This window comes from Puntigrus tetrazona, chromosome 22, assembly GCF_018831695.1.
Source record: "Puntigrus tetrazona isolate hp1 chromosome 22, ASM1883169v1, whole genome shotgun sequence".
In the NCBI taxonomy this organism is placed as follows: domain Eukaryota; kingdom Metazoa; phylum Chordata; class Actinopteri; order Cypriniformes; family Cyprinidae; genus Puntigrus; species Puntigrus tetrazona.
In genome coordinates, this window is record NC_056720.1 from 10,140,155 (window position 1) to 10,149,671 (window position 9,517).

The following is a 9,517-nucleotide window of genomic DNA, read 5'->3' on the forward strand; positions in this document are numbered from 1 at the left end:
GAGTGTAAATTTCAGTCTCTTTCTTCCAAACCAAGTGGCTTTGTATTGACTAACATGGTGAGTTTATGTGCTCAGTTCAAGAAACGTGAATCCAATGTGATATTGTGTCAGCAAATTTTGCCTCACACGTCCCTGACACAAAAATCCAGATTGTGTGAACTCTTATTGAAATGACTACATTTTGAACAATACAGAATTATGCTGTACAAAGGAAAATGTGACTGCACCTTAACTTATAGAAAGTCTTGACATTAGCATTATCTTTCCTTTTGCATTCACGAGAGCTATAGCAATGTCCAATTCATGAACGAACCATTCTTTTGAGTGATATCTTTGAATCGCTTGATCTGGTTCAAATTATCTAAATAATTATTTTTATAAATCAGACTGATTTGCAAAAGTAGATCATAGAAACTATTGACCCCAAAGGACCATTTGAGCTCAAAACATCAATTTTGACACAAATCCCTATCCCTGTCACTACAGATTTAAGGCAAAATTGCTAAATTCTGGAAAATAAGGCCGAAAATTCTATTTCTCTTCATTACAAAGGTTAATGGTGCTCTCAATGCATATGTGGTTTTAGTCAGTTTCAGTGTCAAAGATTTGGTTAAATGCAGTGTTGTGAAACCAAATGGGGGTAAAGCTACTGCAACAAGGTCAACTGAATAAACGCAATGGTGTCCCCATCTATACCTATATGTGCACATATATATATATGTCTTTATTCCACAGTGCGTGTCAGTGTGTGTGTAAATGTGAAACTAACTGGGTTCCAGCATCGCGTCTGATGAGCTCTTCGGGTGAGATGACTGTTTCTCTGAACTGAAGCTATTCAGATACTTACCAGAAACCATTTCAAAAACCTTGAAAAAAAAATAGTCGGACATGATTTGAAATGAGGAAGGCACACTTATCTTTAGTACGGCACTCTTTGTTTTTTCAGAAACCACAAAGAGTCATTTCATAAATAACCGCATGATGCATATTTCAGGGTTAAAGCGCAACTACGATAATTGTCGCAATGCTTGCAATCTTAGGGCATCATTAGAATAAATAGGTTGTCGTGTCGGCGTTGGCGTGCAGGTTGTTTCTGCATATGCTCGCCAAGGTTAAAGGCACATTCATTTGAGTCTATCCAATTGACGTCTTGCGATCGATCGAACAGAGAGGCTCTTGGCCAAGCAACACATCTACTCCCATGAGTCTTGGAGCACAGTATCCGCCACCCCATCGGTCACACGATCGCCGATGTCTGAAAGACCTTCTCCACATTCTGCACCGACCCGCTTAACAAAATCCCTATTGATTGAACCTCCCCCCTTTCCATAGAAAGGCGAAGACAGCACTCCGGGGTTCTTGAATGATCCCTCCATGAACAATTAAATCCAACTGAGAAGTGTTTATTTTGAAGCCTGGCGAATGTTCCTCAGATGCTAGAGGCCTTTCTTGTTGCCCGGAGGGACTGAATATGGTGGATATTATGTGCCTGATGGAGACGTGTCTGAAAGTAGGTCATCAAAATGATGTAGCGACAAAAAAATTCTCTGAGTTTACATCTTCCAGTCATTTATTATGTGCAGTATAGGCTGATGCAATAGAAAATCTGAGAAACTTTGAAGTGGTCCTCTAAACAAAGAGATCTTAAATACTTATGCTTACTTAAGCATGCAAAATGCACTCAGTGGGAATAGGTACATTAGGTATTAGTAAACACACCCGATGCGGTGTTCAAAGTAAACACACCCGATGTTTTGGGGTGGCTAACATTTTGAAGGTGTGAAAATACGTTGACTTCTGAATGTGACAAGTTACATTAAGTACTCACAGTTCTTAATCAGCAGGGCAGTTTCAGCTAATCAACTCAAAATTTTGAGTATACATTCCTGGTTTTACATCATAAAATTTGTTGCATGTTGCTCCAAAGAAGCAATTATTAGTAATCATTCATCATGCTGTGAAGCAGGTTTACATCAGCTGATATCACCAGTTCTCAACCCCTCCCTTACAACCACCTGGCTCCCTTCTGGTAGGTAACGCCTACTTTTTATGATACAATCAATTCCTGATCAATGGGTCAAAGTTTGGCCGAGCTGGTAGGTGTTGCAGCTACACCATCTGGATCCAAAAAGCACATTTTAGCATAGCAGGTCAATGTAATAATAATAGATTACACATTTTTTTTTAGCATTATTACATTGTTTACTATTTTCACCACAGATAATTACTCTTTTTATTCAGAACTGCATGTTTTGCAAGTTCACATCTCACAACTCTGTTTTGCTTTTATATTTAGTATTTCACAATCAGGAATTTTCTTCTCAGAATAGGTTTATATCTTGCAATTTTTTTTCCTCCCTCAAAATTACAAGAAAAATGTCACAATTACCTTATTCCATTCTGTGACAGAACTAAACTTCCGTGGAGTAAAAACGTCATTAAATGAGTTGCAAACTAAACTTCTTATCAGCCTTAAACTTGAAACACAACTAAAAAACTAACCGGTCTTAATCAGTATCATTAAAGTAAACGACCTTATGTTAGTTGCTAAGTATTTTTTTGTTTACCCAATGGGCTGTGACTAGTGGTTCTTTACACATCAAGCCAGAAATGCTTTAATATGTCACTCAACCCCTAAAACCTACACACACACACACACACACACACACAGCACCTGTCCTTCATCAGCGTATTTCTGTGAGCTGAAGTGGATGGGTGGGTGTTAAGACAGGGCCAAGCTGTCGTATGGGAAACCAAGCTGTCCATAAGATTATCACAGAAGAGGACTAACCAGGTTAGGGGCATGGAGAGGGTTATACGGCTGACAAATAAACATCAGCTAAAATCTAGACATTCATACTCATGGTGTGGATGACAGTGTTTTGGTTCCCTCTCAGCTTCTCTTTCAATCATCGGCAAACACGCAACACAACAAATCATACCTCATTTCAATACCCAGAAGACTTTGCCCAGATGACATTTCTTTGATTGCAGCTTAAAAGGAAACCACTGACTCATATTATTCATTCAAATCAAGTATTGTCTACAAGAATCTAGAGCATAAATTTCCAGAGGACGCGTGATTGCATCGCTGTTCATCGAGCCGCTTGGTTATTGAGAGAAGACTATGCGGTAAAAGGTCAGAGGAAGGTCACCGGGAATGGGCTTCACTCAGGTCCTCTTCATTGATCTTGACTGCAAATAGCTTTCGGCTCTTTATGACACTAGCGCAGTACAATTAACAAGCAGACATTTAAAATCACTAGTGAAGATGACATTTAAAACCATTTTTTGTTTACAGGGTGGTAATTGCATTTTAATAGACAGCTTTGAAAAACAATACACACACACACAAACACACATACATAGCTAAGAAGAAATAATTATATAAAGATCATCTGTTATAAGTTTGAATATATTGTTATGTCTGAATATATAGAAGCAAATCTGAATATACAGTCGAAATTCTGAACATATAAATGTAAACTGTGAATATATAGAAGTAAACCTGAATATATAGTTGTAAGTCTGAATATATAGAAGTAAACAGTACTGTAACAGTATATATACACACACACACACACACACACACACACTCATATATATGCATATTTTTCAAAATATATCTTCCAAATACATTTTACATTACATAAAATTCCTCTAAACATAATATTTTCCTAAATAAATCTTCAAAATACATTGTCCGTTACATACATTTCTTCAAAATATCTATTTTAGGATTAGAAATGCATTTTCTTGCATTTTGGCATGTAGGATTCAATTAAATATATTTTCAATGTGAAAAACATATTTCCTTAAGCTATGCCATTTACAACATACATTTATGGTTTTTTTTAAATATATTCTGGTCAGAGAAAAATATAGTTTTGCCGCATGAAAGGAAACGAAATAATATTATGAAGCTCACTATGTCAGTTCATTAATCAAAGAATACTGTTAAACAGTCTTAAAAGAGCTCCATCTGCTTTTTAACTTGTGGTGGAGGTTATGCCAGAGCCAAAAAAAAAATCCCTTGCATTTAAATGCCTGACCTGAAAAAAGACTTTCTGAGAAGACAGTGCCTTTCCAAACATCAGGCCATGGCTCTCGTGTAGCATTTCTGAGCGAGCACTCTAAAGTTCATCCCCTCCTTTGTTTATTTTATGTGTTCGGCAGCTGTTCTCACTCGCTCTCTCTGTGCGCGAAATGACGTCAAAAGACAGCGATTCGCAAGAGCTCCACCAGGGCTCCTTCATTTCAGATCGTTACCATAGCAGCCGTTCCCACTTCCTGCCAGAGTGAGGTTTCCTGTGTTCATTCATTTCTTTTCTCTCTCTTTCTCTTTTTTTTCTAGGCCTCAGCTGGATTTAAAGCTCTCTGTTTACAGTACCATAAAAGGACCTTGGTGCATTAAGTCGAAGGATCCTGGCTCAATGGAATCTGGAAGTCAGATTCCAATCCCTGCTGTTCTTTGGCATAGATTGTAATAAAAATATATTTTTAGAGTGGTTCTGACTGTGCAAAAGCTGCCACCACAATGCTAGAGTGCCATTGGTGATTGCCAGAGCTTTGTTATGCGGTTGCTAAGGTGTTCTGAGTGGTTGCTAGGGTCTTGTAGGTGGTTGCTCAAGCTTAAATTAAATTTTTGTTTTGTTTTGTTTTAACAAATTATGCACAAATACGTTAAAAATGACTTGGATACAGCTCTTCCGTGAGGCACAAAGTCAAAAATGTCAAGGCGATACAATTGCACTGATGCTGAATCATATAATGAGTAACATACATGTGCTCAAGGTCTAAAGAAAATATGATATTAAGTTACGCTACATGATATTTTAGTGTAATTAAAAATAAACTCTGCTTGACAATGTTAAACGTATTTTTAAAATTAATATGAATACAAAGAGTGCGCTTCATTTGGGCTGTTCATATTTTTCTATAAACTATATTTATATAAATATATGCATTTTTTTACAGGCTTTTTTGACTGTTGCACTCCTGTCTTGAGCAGCTTCTCACGGTGTTCCTAAGATGCTGCAATCAAGATAAAAGCAGTTCAAGTTTTAAAAGCGTATCTCTAGACCTTGTGGTTTTAATTCCACTGCACTGTGCTTCTGAACGGAAAAACAAGTTCTTTGTAAACAGAACATATCATTGCCATTGACCTTAAAGTCTTTACGTCTAGATGGTACACAGATTCCTTCAACACGGGATCATATTTTGGCCGATTTGTCATCTTCCAGCTGAATGCCATGAGTCAGGTTAGAAAAGTACCTCACCTCTACTCGACACAGTTTGAGGTATCACTCACGTCCACGAGCATCACTAATAAATGGCATTTTTTGGTGTGACCGGCAGCCCACTTTCATTAAACGTGACGCTTCTAGCACTTCTCTGACACTTGTACCCTTCAAGCTCAGTACAAGGGACGGCACCTTTTGCACAATACAGGTCACCCCTGATATCTATTATGCAGATGAAGAAACCGCCGAGGGGAGATGCACTTTATGACAGCCTTCGGCAGTTCCTTAATCAACACCTGCATGTGTCGCATTAGTAGCTTCTTTTCCCAAGGCCAAGGGATCCAGCTGCACAGATAAAGGGTTTACGTTACAACACCCGTGTTTCTGGGCTTGCACTTCCCTTTGCAAGCGGAGCAGACGCGTCTGTTTCAGGTATGCGTGGGTTGGCTATATTTTCCACTCAGTCAAACCTCAAGGATGTCGAAGTCTCACTGTGAGGCACGAGACTACAACCACAGGGTTAGTTAAGGCAGTTGCACAAGGTCTCTTGGATCTTGCACAGTTGGGTGCTGTTTGAACGTCTTTTGCAGGGGTGTTCCCGAGGTGTCAGAGAGGGCTCCATGCCAAACTTTAAATGCCAAGTTTCTTTAAATGGCACATGGGCAATCTAACAAGGACGCCAGCTGTTCTTCACAAAGTAATGATATCCTGTAAAACTTGCTCCTAACCAATGATCTTCCCAGAGCTGACATTTAACCGACGAAAGGTTGGAGCCGATTCTTGGAGCTGGCGGTCTGAAGACCCTTCAGGAGATGCAGATTGGTCATCTTCCCACCTGTTTGGGACTGCAAGGATGCCTTGGCCTTTCTCGAAGCGTGACACACTAAATCATGTCATTTGCAGAGCAGGCCTTCAGAGGCCTTGAGCAGCAACATGTAACACAATTAGCTTCGAAAGCCTGTAATTAGACCACAGATCATTTGGCGAGGTTCTGCTCTGCTTATAGTCGAGGAGCAGGTTAGGTCATGACCGGTAAATGAGAGGCAGGGATTATTAATTTCTAGTGTAATGTTAGCTGTTTTCAATGTGCGTGCTGAAACGAGGCGGTTTTGGCCTGCAGAAGCATGTGTCATGTCATCACGCCTGTTAAAGGTCGCATGTGAGGGGGCTCGAAAAGCGCTGTACTAGAAAGACGAGGACAAACCACACTTAGCTCATCCCACATCGGTGTGACACCAAAAAAATCTCCCAGCACTAATTATACAAACCATGTACTGTTAATTTAATGTCATGGGAACTGGGGTAACAAGGACAAAGCATATGGGATGTTCATGCACGATCATTAGATGAATAAATGCCATCTGAAATCTCCATTAGCACACCACAAGGTGGTTTATACAGAAAAAAAACTCACTGTTCATTCGCCATGGTGGTGGACCAGGGTCAAAGGTTAACCCTGATGTTGTGACTGGACAGCTGGAAAAGCATGAGAACCATCCAGAACAGCTTGGTGTAGTCCAAAAGCAGTAGAGAAGGACAGAAAGGAAAAACTATGATGGTATTAAAGGTCCATTCAGCCTCAACAGCTGCATAAATAAGATGAAATTTTAAACAGATCACCATTCTTCTCTTGAAGCTACCCAGGAAACTAACAGACGTGGATGGAGAGCAACAAATTGCCTGTCAAGAAATCACATGAGGGTTTTCACTTTGTGTACTCACAAAGCAACCGTTCTGTAAACATGCTGCAAAACTCCCATCATGCATTTTAGTCTTGTTTCACATATTTTACTGAATAATAAATGGCTTCGGCACAAAAACTGGGCTGGTTAGGTGTGAAGAAAAATGGGTACAAAAACTATCGTACAAGTGGGTGGGTGGCGTTAAATAAAACATGAATATTAATTGTAACAAAATAACAAAACACTGTATGAAAGGCTATTTTTTCATGCACATAAGCCGTTTTTCCTATTGTCAAAAATAATACAAAATACAATGACAATTTCCTAATTTTTGAAATCTACACAAATCACCATTTCTGTAACGATCACCTATGCTAAACATCCCGATGTCAGTGTCACATGACCTGTGCCCAGTCGAACCATGGAAAAGTATTCATAACTCAACCTCAAGATCTGCAGTTTGTGGTTTAGGTCTGTGACCAAAGGCTCATCTCTGTTCCCCATTGCTAAGTTTCGTTTTAAATGAACATCGCTAACATGCACTAACTGCATTTTTTTCTCACCAGCTGGGTGTGGAGGCAGATGCAAAGCTAAGGCAATACATAAAAGGGTTGTCTGCTTCTGGGAAACTCATCTGACAGAAGAGTTTTAGCATTACTGGAAACTTGAAAGGTTAGCCTTCTAGCTTTGCTTGGGCAGCAGTTCTTACTGTGATAGCAGTAGGACTTACATTGTTCTTGTGCTTGCATGCACTTGGACTGAATTTTTATCTCTGCACATGCTATAATTTCCAGGGACAATTCCACATGAGTTGCATAAAAAAAAAAAAAATAATATGAACTGCATGCTACTGCTAAACATGCTAAATGACCGCAGACAACAATGAGAGTGGTTGGCTAATAGTGTTTTGGTTGCACAGCTAGCTCAAGAGTTCATTTTGACTTCTTTTTTTGTCAGTTTCTCTTTTTTATTATTATTTTGAATTACAAGGAAAGTGGTTTCAGAGCAGATTAATCATTTGAGTTGGTGCCGAATGAGGAAATGAATCGAGCTCAAAGTAGATTTGAATGACTTAGTGAAATGGAAATGTTAGCTACTGGCTAAATGGTGGGAACTGTTAAATGCTGGATTTTAAGATTAGCCTGTACAAGTGGTTAATGTGTGCTAACGCTACATATGACAACTAGCATACCTGTAAATACCATTACCGATGGAAGGCCGTAAGGAACTTGGGGAATTGGTGGGTTTCCCTCTTTTGCCAACAAAAACTACACAATCTCATTCTGGCACACCACAGATGCAAACAGGCATCATTCTTTTCATAAACAGCAGCAGAAATAAATATATAAGTGTATATGTAATTTAGCAAATGAGTTGTTGACACACGGGGATCCTACACTGAGACATTTGAGACACATGTTTCACCTAAAAGTACCCAAATATTAAAAAATATATTTCTATCTATCTATCTATCTGTCTGTAAATTTAATAGAAGTAGGGCGGCAGTTTAGAACCAAACTAAATTTAGTCACAGACTAAAATCAAAGACAAGCATTATAGCAGGTAAAAATGTAAATGTATACCTATTTTCCGACCTTATTTGTAGATGAATAGCTACGTTAACGCATGTTGCCAGAAAACACGTAGGCTACTTGGTGTAAAAATGTGTTGGGATGTAGGATTCACACTAGGCTATGTTTCATAAAGCATGAAAATGTATATGATTTGTTTTTGTTTTAGTCTTATTTAGTTAAGCTAAGTAAACGTATGCAATTTATGCAATTTTCAATTCAAATGCAGCTTTCTAGCGCATAAATTCACCTACATGACAACCAACCAATGAGAAGGCGGAACAATAACGACGAGTCATATCAAGACAGCGTATATCCGCTCGCACGAATCCATCCATAAAAGGGGCAAATTATTGGCAGTGAAGTGACAACGATGTCCAACATTTTATTTGGTAAATAATCTTTATGCACCTCAGGTGAGACACTGCATGCGAACAGAAAAAAAACCTAATAGTCATCACCTTACTTATAGTTGATTGATTACATTGATAATTGCAAACGTTTTTGTATTACTAAACTTTAAGTTAAAATATGCAAATTAGGCATTTTATTGAATGAAATATGCATTAATTTGCTTACATTTGTAGAACAAAATTCTACATTTTTTTTTCTTACATTTTACATTACAAAAATTTCATTTCGTGACTCTATAAATCAGAAAATACTTAGAACAGACAGAAAGCAATACATTTTGACAGTTTTTGGGGGGAATAAGATGCCGTATATTATCAGGCAGATTATGTATGAACAAATCCCTCTTTAAAAACCTTCAGGATATAGACAGGAATAAAAATTTGGTGTGTGTAATTACTGTTTGATTTATAAGCTGAGATGTATGGCTGAGTGTTGGAGAAAAAACTAATTTTGAGAAAATGGCATTTAGAAATGTGTATTATAATTGAAATCTTTTGATACAAATAGAGAAAGTGCTGTCAAACAAACACTTATCGGTGCATTTTGGATGTTTTCTTTCCACTAGTCTGAAAATTTTTTTTTTTTTTAGAAAATATATACTAGTATA